The sequence below is a fragment of the Halyomorpha halys genome, unplaced genomic scaffold (genome assembly GCF_000696795.3).
Source record: "Halyomorpha halys isolate HHAL.00 unplaced genomic scaffold, Hhal_1.1 Scaffold358.1, whole genome shotgun sequence".
Lineage (NCBI taxonomy): Eukaryota > Metazoa > Arthropoda > Insecta > Hemiptera > Pentatomidae > Halyomorpha > Halyomorpha halys.
The window spans coordinates 247601-259221 of NW_027105142.1; the positions used below are offsets into that span (position 1 = coordinate 247601).

Consider the following 11621-nt stretch of genomic DNA (forward strand, 5'->3'; position numbering starts at 1 on the left):
TATTTTTTTTCGATTAATTTATGTATTTGTGTGATGTGAATATGGTGTGAGTGAACACTAAGATCCTTATCACCATTGTCAATAAATATAAGAAAGTATGTATTATTACACAAAAACAAAATAACTTCTTGATTAACTTAAAATTTTACTGGTTTATAAATGCTCGATCGCTAGTATAAATCCACGTATCGAGCTATATCGTAACGCCCACCATTCTGCCCAGAGCTCGCATGTCTCTAGTAATTAAAAGAAAAATAATTCTCACTCATGTTTGTAAACCGTTTACACAATATTGTATTTTGTAAATGATTTTCCATAATGCGCACATTGCTAATGAATAATTTACTTTTTTAGATTCTTAAACCTTTAAATAGCACATACCCCATACCTGGACCCCATGTATATTGGTGTAATGATTTTTTTTATCCAAATATTCATTGGGTTTATTGTACTATACCCCTATATTTAATTATGACTAATTGATTTTTGCTGGTATGACTGATGTGGACTTTTTTGTAATGGGATTTGAAATAAATTTTTTATTGTAAAAAGGAGAATTCTTTACAGATTTCCCATATTTCACATCACACCTCAAGAGCTTAGGATTAAACCCGGATATTTCAAAAACCCTCAGAGATGATGATAAAACAGTGAAATTGGTGTTTCAGTTTTTAAAATAAAAAGGTTTACTATCACAAATATAACATCGGATAGACAACAAATAATAATAAAATTTTAAAAAAATTAAAATTAAACAAATGTAAGAACAATTAACTAAGGTATAAATGGCGTTAATGATCTATGATGTTTTATGCAACTAAACAAAATCAAACAAACAAATCTCTTTTCTTGATTAATTAGTACAAACAAAACTGATTTTATGTGGTTTTTACACCAAAAGAGTGTACAGTATGGATTAGTATTGTTAATAAATTAAATTTTGACTATTGAATTTAAACTTTCAGATGAATGAATAAAATTATTAGCATAATAAAAGTTGTTATAATTTTACTTGCTGATAATTCTTTTGTTTTTTTATTTATATTCATATATTTTTACTTCTTTAGATTTCTATGGAGCTTCCTGTCCCTTCTCTTCTCATTCATTTTGGCCTCTCCTCCTTATCCTGAGTGTGTGCTCCAATGAAATTTTTACTGACAGTAAATAACATGCAAAAAGTGAGAATAACACGAACCAGCTGGCCAGAGGATTTTAATTAATTTACCACAGAGTTATTGAAAAGAATAAATCGCAAAATTGAAAAAAAGTCATTTAATGATAATACCGGTTTAAAATAAAATAAACATAAAAAATGGTGATAAGAAAATTTTGTAGGTAACCAATACAGGGTAATTTCGGAGATCTGAACTAATTGATACTGGGGGGGAGGAGGTGTTCGGATAACAGAAAATATTAAGAAAAATGGTGTAAAAAAAAAAATTAACAATATGAATGTACATACATACTTTTTATTTATTTGTCTTACACATGCTCACATTGTGATAGCTGGAACCATATTGCCTGTGTCAAGCTCACAAAAGACGAACTTTCTTTTTTTAAGCAAGGAAATAAAAAGTGGTTGTGCAAACAGTGCAATGAGGATACAAGAAAATCCCTAAGAATGGAGAACGTTTTTAAAGAGACCGAGGTAAGTCGATACCTCGAATTATTTCTAAAAGGATTCAAGAAACTGACTACGGAAATCAGAAAAAATAATAAAGAATTCAAAACACAACTAAGTATTTTTTCTGATTACATAGAAGAAAATAAATATGCTATTACTAGCATGAAAAATGAAATTAAAAAAATTAGTGATAAAATCATTCAAATAAAAAATGAATTTAGTGTCATCAATGAAAAATTAAACTATCTAGAACAAGAAAAATTTTCAAATGACATCGAATTAAAGGGAATTCCTTTTAAACCGAAGGAAAATCTTATAACAATTATACAAGATAGTTGCAAAGAAATTAATTTGAACATCGGAGAAAACGCTATAGATTACTGCTATAGAACGAAAGATATACCTAATACAAACTTTCCTGGTGTAATCGTTGTAGGCAGTGAACATTAACATCTTAGATAAAAAATAGAAAAAAAAATCAGCTACATAGTTAAAGAAAAAATAAATATGTACTTCTATTGTACAAACCTAGAAGTTTATTGGGTTGAGTGCTTACACTTCCAGTTAGGCGAAATGTTTCTTGACTAATGATTATTAAAGGAAGTGATATGGTCAGTGTCTACGCTTACCCTTCAAGCTTTTCTCCTAATATGATAAAGTGCCAGATACCCAATTTATTGTGACTGGGAGTTCCCCACCCCTGATTCGATTCACGGCTGACTAATATATTTTCTGTTACAGCCGGGCCAAGGGGTTATAAATTCAGTGCTATCCCACCCCAAAAAGTAAAGATAGTATTTCTAAAAGGATTCAAGAAACTGACTACGGAAATCAGAAAAAATAATAAAGAATTCAAAACACAACTAAGTATTTTTTCTGATTACATAGAAGAAAATAAAAATGCTATTACTAGCATGAAAAATGAAATTAAAAAAAATAGTGATAAGCTCGATTTATTTAATGATAAAATCATTCAAATAAAAAATGAATTTACTGTCATCAAAGAAAAATTAAACTATCTAGAACAAGAAAAATTTTCAAATGACATCGAAATAAAGAGAATTCCTTTTAAACCGAAGGAAAATCTTATAACAATTATACAAGATAGTAGCAAAGAAATTAATTTGAACATCGGAGAAAACGCTATAGATTACTTTTATAGAACGAAAGATATACCTAATACAAACTTTCCTGGTGTAATCGTTGTAGGCAGTGAACATTAACATCTTAGATAAAAAATAGAAAAAAAAATCCGCTACATAGTTAAAGAAAAAATAAATATGTACTTCTATTGTACAAACCTAGAAGTTTATTGGGTTGAGTGCTTACACTTCCAGTTAGGCGAAATGTTTCTTGACTAATGATTATTAAAGGAAGTGATATGGTCAGTGTCTACGCTTACCCTTCAAGCTTTTCTCCTAATATGATAAAGTGCCAGATACCCAATTTATTGTGACTGGGAGTTCCCCACCCCTGATTCGATTCACGGCTGACTAATATATTTTCTGTTACAGCCGGGCCAAGGGGTTATAAATTCAGTGCTATCCCACCCCAAAAAGTAAAGATAGTCTCTTAAAATCATTTATATCTTTGATAAACCGTGTTTTAAAACTAATTATGGGTATTTTGTACGATTGCTATGAGCATCAATAATTTTTGACTTGACATACCTAACACAATTTTATTTTGTTAGATTCACCGCTCTAACTTAACATTGTGAACAGTCCGATCCTGGATTATATTTTGTTAGATTTTAGCAATTCATATCCAATTATATTCCATTATCTTAAAAATTATTCCTTTTTTTACTTTTACTTACTTTTGTATGGAATAAATAGTATTGCAATCGTGAGAAATTTGATTCCAAAAAACATAGTCCCATGTAATGGTCTGTGTGTTTGTGTCTGCTAGTGAACTAAAAACAAAATGTCGTACGAAACTAAAATTATATATTTAAGAAGAGCTTGTGTTTGAAATGTATCAGCAACGTTTTCGCTAAAATCGACCAACCAGAAGTGAACCTTTGTAGAATTGATTTACAATTGTCTCAAAAACAACTCTAAAGATTTTGATAATGCTCACCGTGTGAATGTAGAATTAAATTGTAGTTAATAATAGTTAACAAGCGTAAGTTGAATGCAGAGAAGACTAAGGCAATCTTATTCCTAAACAACAACCCAATTAAATTCCATCCATACGTTAAAAACCTTGGTGTCACTATTGAACAAACTCTCTTCTGGAAAAACCACGTCTCCAATATTTCTCGTCCTACCTTTTCCACCCTAAAGCGTTTAAATTATCTTGGTCACCTACTTTCTTCTGAAACCCGCTCCTTGTTACTTCCTTAATATTCTCCTACTTTGATTATTGCTGTGTAGTTTACGGGAGTGTCTCTGAGGATCTCGAAGCAAAATTAAAACGGTTAATTAAATGCTTTGTACTATTCATCTTTGGGGTCCCCAGGGACGCCTCTGTCACCCGATTTTATGAAGAGTTGAAGTGACTATACCCCTCCTTCTGTCGTAAATATTTTCTTGCTTCCTTCCTCTACCAAGTTATTCAATCCTGCCGCCCATCGTACATCTCTAATATCCTTCAATTTAAATCCTCATTGCAATCCCACAATATCCGCTCAATACATTCCGACCTATATGTAACTGCCCATCGAACCGCAGCCTTCGGTAGATCTTTCCTTATCCGTTCCTATTCCCTCCTTTATGCGTAGTTCTAATTCCTTTCCAATCTTCAAATCACGTATCTTCGACTACCTTCTATCCACCCAATCCCGGAAGAATAACAATTGAAAGTTTCAAATAAGGTTTATATATTTCCTTTATTTTATGTTTCAGATTTTCGTTCATACATGTGTAAACATGTAAAACATAAATATGTATGTTAGCAAAAATTGTACGTTTTCATTTATTATTTTTAGTTTAATTGCATTTTATTTTTGTTTTCTGTTTATTTATTATCAGAAGTGTTAGTCACCATATATTTTATGGTATGACATATGATTTTATTTTATTTGTTCTATTCTTATTCTATATATTTTATTAATTATTGTTGTTAATTTTTATCTTTTCAAATTCAATTTTTTATTATATTTTATGAAGTTTTATAATTTCATTTTTATTTTGTATTTTACTCGAAATAATAATATATTAATTTAATAATATACGTTTAAAAAACTTTGATAGCATTCTGAATGCGGGAAATAATTGCCAATCTCCTCTGACTGAATACCAGAATGCTGAACAGTGGATAGAAAAACTGAGTCAAGAGGAAGTCGAAATGGCCATCCCAAAATTAAAACCATATAAGCTAGCGAGAACTGACAATATTCCTAGTGAACTAATCAAAGCATGTGATGAAATTGGAGTATCCAAAATACACCTTTTGGTTAAAAAGATCTGGGAAATTGAATAGATGCCTGAAGAATGGAATCATTATTATTATTTGCTCTAAAGCCAAATTTTGACACCTGTATATTATTCTAAGGGATCAATCCCAGAATAAATAAATACGTTAGGTCTTATCTTCATTTAAATAGTCCGACAAAGCTTAAATTACGATGTTTTAAAACATCTTCCTCTATTATAGTACCATTATTAAAATTAAAAGTTTTCATAAATAGCAATAATAAGCAATGGAGAAAAGCAAAATATTAATGAATTTGATGGAGAACTAAAGGAGAAAAAATGAAAAGCAGAGAGATTCGATTTGGAAGAGAAAAACCGAAACCCCCCGAAATACTCCCGATTGCACTACGACTTCGTAATCATCGTTAAACTGTCGCATTTTTTTTTCAGGTACAAAATATATCAATAAGGTCATGACTTATAGCTATAGAAAACAATATTGTTATCACTTATCTCAGTATGTCAAGTATGATGAACTACATGCATTAAAAGGTCATACAGGCCAAACGATTGTGCTGTGCTAGCGTCCTCATACACAGAAAACTAACATGAATTCGACATATTGGGTTTAAATACGAGAGCTTAACAGTCAATATGACCAATTATATAAGTTACAGACTGATTCAGCTGTTACTTCGATGTCAGCTGACTGAAGAGATCAGCTGATCGAACATGTATGAGTACCGAACACTATAAAGTAAGTATTTTATTGCTGTTCAAGCGTGTCAGATCTTATTCCTTCTTCTCTTTTTTAACATTTTGCTTTCGCTGATACTGAAGTGTATAAAACATCTCATATTTCATTTGATTACAAGCAATTAATATAAGATACAATTCTCAATTGTATTGAAACTTTAAAGTGAACCTTAATTTTTGAAAGTTAGGCGCATTGAATCCATTCAGTTAAAAGTCTTTTGGACAATAATAAATACTCAATTCTATCCATCAAATGAAATTCTAAATTAATGTTACATGTTTGACCTCGATCACTCATCCCTAAAACTTAAAGGGTTAGAATGAGAGTGGAGTAAATAAAGTTTATTGAGGAAAAGTAAGTGATATGTGTATATTAATTTTATATAATTATAATACATAATATGAAGTACAATATTATATGGTAGATATCTGAAAGCACTCTAATATATATGGCCGAAATGTGAGGCCCAGCAGACATAAGAGACATTGTAGAAGATTTTGTTTCCTATCTGAAAAGATTGTTACATCTTCCTGAACAAAGAGCAAGCTGTCAACTCAGACTGGAAACAGGGCAAGCACGTATGTCATTAAACGTTTTTTATAGGTTTAACTGATGGATCGATTTATTGAAAACACCCGTGAATCCACGACCAAAATCCTGTAATTGACAGTTTCTAAAATTCAAAAATGCGTTATAACTTAGTATCAAAGAGCAAACGTACTAATATCTATCCATTTGTAGTGACACCGCTGTCTGCAGGTCTATACCGTAACTACTAAAGCCGCCAAAACTATTTTTAGCCGACATGAAGCTGCCGCAACATAAACCACTACATATATACATAGACTTCCTATATTGATATATGTATTGTTTCTTGTAAATAATGTAACTTGAGTTGTATATAACTATTTATTATATTATTACATTTCTAAATGTAATAACTGAATCAATAAAGAATATTATATAATCTTCTGATCCAGTTGAAGATAACGTCTTAGACGTGGCATCTCTCGATGGCGTTTAATAGCCCCAAATAGAAAAGTTAGCGTAACTAGATAAACTAAAGTGTGAATTTCCCTATTAGGGAACCACCTCCTTCGGAGTCGATGAGTAACGATATACATAGTGGATCATTACATTCTAGCGCTATTTTTGGAAATGTACATTGGACTTTTGTTTCGCGTTGCCTTCTCTGGATTTTTCCTGGTGAAGTTTGCAACCTGCGAAGAATTACGGCTTCTTGTAAAAGACATCCTGTCAAATCCTAACCAGCTACCTAACCTACTGAACAGGCGTCGTCGAGGCCTTCTCATGTAGAGTACCTCTCATCTTAAAATGGAGTCATAACAAACTAATTATTCACAGCCACCTCGACTCTATGGAGCTGAAAATATATGGTTAATGCAAGACTCTCATGTAATAAAAGTAACAGTCAAACCAGTTTCCCGGAAAATCATTGAAATCATTTAATTAGGATGAATATAAACGAAGCCATTAAATCCTCTTCAACCCCAAATACAGTCACATAAGCTTACTCGAGGAAATCTAATTAAACAAAATACTTCTTATCATAGCTCAACTACGCTGGTATGGAAAGCATACTAACAGGATTCACAAAAACAGATTTACTATTTCAACCCTAACTTACCATGCCCATTTTTAAAACTGCAATCAGAAAAGACACCGCGTCATACACTGCAATGATGGTCCTGAACTGGAAACTGGACAACTCATCAAGTAATAAAACCTTTCAACGACCAAACTAAAATGAATGATTTTAATATGAAGCTAAGTATTAATTCTCTGGATATTACTTATTCCTAATATTGCACAATAATTTTGTAATAAACTAGAAGTGTAATCATAATTGCTATTTTGAATTCCATATAATTATTATTATAAAATCCATTATGTAAGAATTTATAATTATTATTTTTTTAAATATTTATTTATTGCTATTTACAACTGTACATTATAATACATTTCGTAAATCTGATCTAAGTTAAATTGGAGTGTTACAGGCGTGTAGAAAAACTACGCATTGGTACCACTCTAATGACATTTTACATTAGCTGGTCTCGTGGCCATCTTCTTTTCAGGCCCCTCAGAGGATTGTCAGGAATGGAAGAGGATGCAAGAAACAAGGGGATTTGAGTGGTTAGAGAGTTTATAATGGAAGGAGTGATATCTCCTTATATTATAAATAATTATTATTTAAGGATTAATTATCAATATATACTATATGTTATCCATTCCTGCGTTCAAATGTGTAATGTTTATACATATTTTGAGTATATTTTCTAAACATTCACTTTCTTAAAGCATACTTGAATTCCTCCACTGTTATTGTGACCCCTTTATTCTATATGAAGGATGAATAGGCCATGGCATAGAGACTTTTTGCTGTTACATATACTGCAGTTCTTGCAACGGCAAGATTCTCCCCCACAGTCCTAAGCGTCCGTGGTAATGAGGCCATCCACCAACCTCTACTGGCTTTCATAGTTAGTAACGTTGTTGGAAGAGAAGTCGTGAGATCTCTAGGAGTCCTAATTTTACCCTCTATGAGTGGGGTGAATTTTTGTTCAGAGATCCCTAGACTATGTAAATGTTTTACATAGCAATGGTAATGTTTCACAATCATTTATTTTTCTTTATTTCATTTAAATTTTTTTCATTCTTCACATATTTTTGCTATTGTTTGATATATTTATAATTTATGTAACTATGCTGTAGATGAACTCCTTTACCTTTATTACTATTTTCCTTAATTGAGAAAATATGCAATATTTCATAAGTGAAACAGTTTCTGAATCCACAAAGCTTGTAGTAATATAAATTTAAGTTTTATTTTTATATTTTTGTTCTTAATTCAAATAAAATATTATCGAACGTTTCTTTTTTAGGTAAGTGAGGTCGATCCATCATTAGTTTTCCATTTTATAAGATCTGCTGGAGACAACATGTATATAGGTAAGTCAATCAAGCATCACTGTCATAATATTTATGAATTATCTATATAGTTTAATTTTAAGGTAATTATAATAAAAATATCAATGTGACATTGTTGTTTACACATTATTGTTATGCGCAAAAAACCAAGTAAATAAATATAAAAAGTAACCAATAAAATTGAACTTTTTCTAAAAATGAATAGATACAAGCTATCATAGATAGAGCACGTGATATAAGTCTTGTGCGTTTGTCTGGAAATATCACTCAAAGCGGTCTTGAATCCTCCTCCAAAGGAAGCCCTCTCGCTAGGTCACAGCATTCTCGATCCATGGTTCCATCCCATCTATGTGGGAGGAATCACATCTCTAACGGAATTTTCCAATATTGCGAAAAACCGAAAATTTTGTTTAAAACTATGATGCTACGAAGCACATACAACCGACGACAAAGTGAAGGAATTATAGATGGCTGACCACCATTATTCTTTTAACCTACGACAACCCACTGCACATCGGTTGGATCTGACTCGAAAATGTCATCACTGTTATGTTGCAAGATATTTTGGTGGATGAACCAGTGCCACTCTCAATTTTTTGTTATTTAATTATACATTGAGATACCATATGTACCTTTGACATTTCAATATAAGCTGCTTCTATACTCAGCTATATTAAAAAAAAATAACTTGATTTTTATCACTTAAAAAAATTAACTGACATTCCAGTAGTTTTTTTTTATTTGTGCATATTTAATTATTAATTAGCTATAATTAATAAAAAAATATCAGTACTTTTCCAATCAGATAAATTCCTCTCCGAAAGTTGAAATGACAATTAGTTCAGTACAATTTAAAGAATAATATTAATAATAATTTTATAATTCTTAATATTATTAAGACAAAATTAGTAATAATAAACTAATATATTTTAATGTATTCTAATCTAAAACTGTTTGCAAAAGACGATACTAGAAAGATTACCATTCTCTAATGTTGCATAGGCCTAATATGCCGGATTTTTCAAAATGGCCGCCGTATTATTTTGGTTTATAGCCAGCAGTTGCAATAACTTTAAGCTACTTGTAATGAGCCTGAAAATATGACTTAGCAAGATCTAAATAAGAGACTTGGCGGCAAGGTGGATTACGGTGTAGGTCCCACAGCGCCCGGTTCGGAACGTGGGTTTGATTCCCACTAGGTATAGTTAATATTTATTTCACGGCGGTCTCCAAGAATGAATCCTGACACTCCCACCTTGGTTGGTATACAGCGGCAACTCAGGTAACCGCTAAGTAGCAACTTAGGTGTTGGAAAAAGGCCTACTTGGTGGATTATTTTCCCTCTCCAGATACCAACATTGAGATCTAAAAGATCTTCAATTGCAAAAATTTCGGTACATAACAAGATTTTTTTTTTCATTATACATTTTGAAAGAAAACTTAATGTTTCCGGAAAACAGTGTCTTGAGCAGGGCATATTTATTTATAACTAGAAGTCCCATTATAATTAAAAGATTTCCATTATTTCTTATTTATTTAGGTGCTTGTATCCAGAAATAAAAAAAAATTGTTATTTTCTGTCTGTGCACTCCCGTAAAAATTACGATTTTTGGAGAAAACTGTATTTTTTCAACTGCCAATTTCTATATTTGCCAAAATGAATTCACTAATGTAGATTTCTTGTTTTATGAAAAAATAAAAAAACACTCAGGTGCCTATAGGAAGGTATATTATATCAGGTGATATAATATATCAAATATATTATAACTATAACAAATTAATACAATCTATTAAATGTTGTTAGACAGGGACAGATTCATAAAAAAAATCGTGAGAATGAACTGACAATATTAGCACGTTGGTGGTGATAGTTTTCTGACGAGGTGAGAGAGCGTGAAGACTATGGCCTGTTCTCAAGCGGGTTAGAATAACTTCTCACGGCCGCTGCGGTAGAAAATCGAACATGGTTTTACTATTATTTGCATTTATTAATGTTATATTATATTGGACCATCATTCATTCAGTATTGAGCACGCTTGTGGTCTATTTGTTTATAAACAAATAACCTCTAGAACAATAGTCAGTATTCTTGGCTATATACATTCTTACTAAAGAAGAACATCAAAAGATAATTAGTTCGGATAATAGTTTTAGAAGTTTAAGGTTAACCCCGTATTAGAAAAACAGTTATTTAATTTTCTTTTATGAATTTTTTTTTGTAGAAAATTTTTTTCAATGAGTAAAATAAAATCTGTTAAACCGAAATTCTTGGATTTCCCCCCTCTTTTTAATCGCTTTTGGGTCTTCCTAAAGGCATCTTATATAACGATTCCCTCAACCGTAAAATTCGTTTACCACAGCAAGATTTAAACGTAGGGACACAATTTACTGGATCGCCTAACTCCCCCGCTCTCCCACCCCTGCCCCTCCCGCTAGGGGAAGAGGTCGGAGTGAATTGGAAAAGTTCTATTGCGAAGATTAATATAGAAAATGGTTTGACCCGTGGAAAGCATAGCGTTCCCGCTCACGTAGTAAGCCTACCTGCCGGCTGATGGAGTAGCTTCTTATTGGAGTAGAGTTCGAAAGGCGCCTTCTCTACGCCACTTCCGTCCTGTTAAATTGCCCGTGGTGAAGAAGGGCGGCAGTATCAGACTGTAGACTATAATAGAACACATTGAGGAAGTATCCTAAGCTATAAAGACCTGCCATGATAGTCACAAAGAAAACTTTTATCATTAAAAATTGTAGGTGTGCTTTAGTATTCTATTCCGAATCGTAAAAGTTGGTTAGTTGCTTTGTTCCAAATTTTGTTTATTATTTTTTATAAATATACTTTGTTAACCTATTTACAGAAGGTAGAAATTTATATCTCCTTAGATAGCAAATGAAAGAAAAAACCGTCGGTTTAAACTGAGTTGATACTCATGTA

General features: G+C 31.7%; 1 long non-coding RNA gene across 1 annotated transcript in view; it reads left to right on the forward strand.

Annotated features, from left to right (window-relative positions):
• LOC136796098 (uncharacterized) overlaps nucleotides 1-11621 on the forward strand; it is a 315918-nt gene that overhangs the window by 72231 nt on the left and 232066 nt on the right. Inside the window, exon 3 of the long non-coding RNA XR_010843798.1 lies at nucleotides 8647-8713. This is a non-coding gene — a long non-coding RNA (uncharacterized lncRNA). The remainder of the gene's footprint in view (nucleotides 1-8646; nucleotides 8714-11621) is intronic.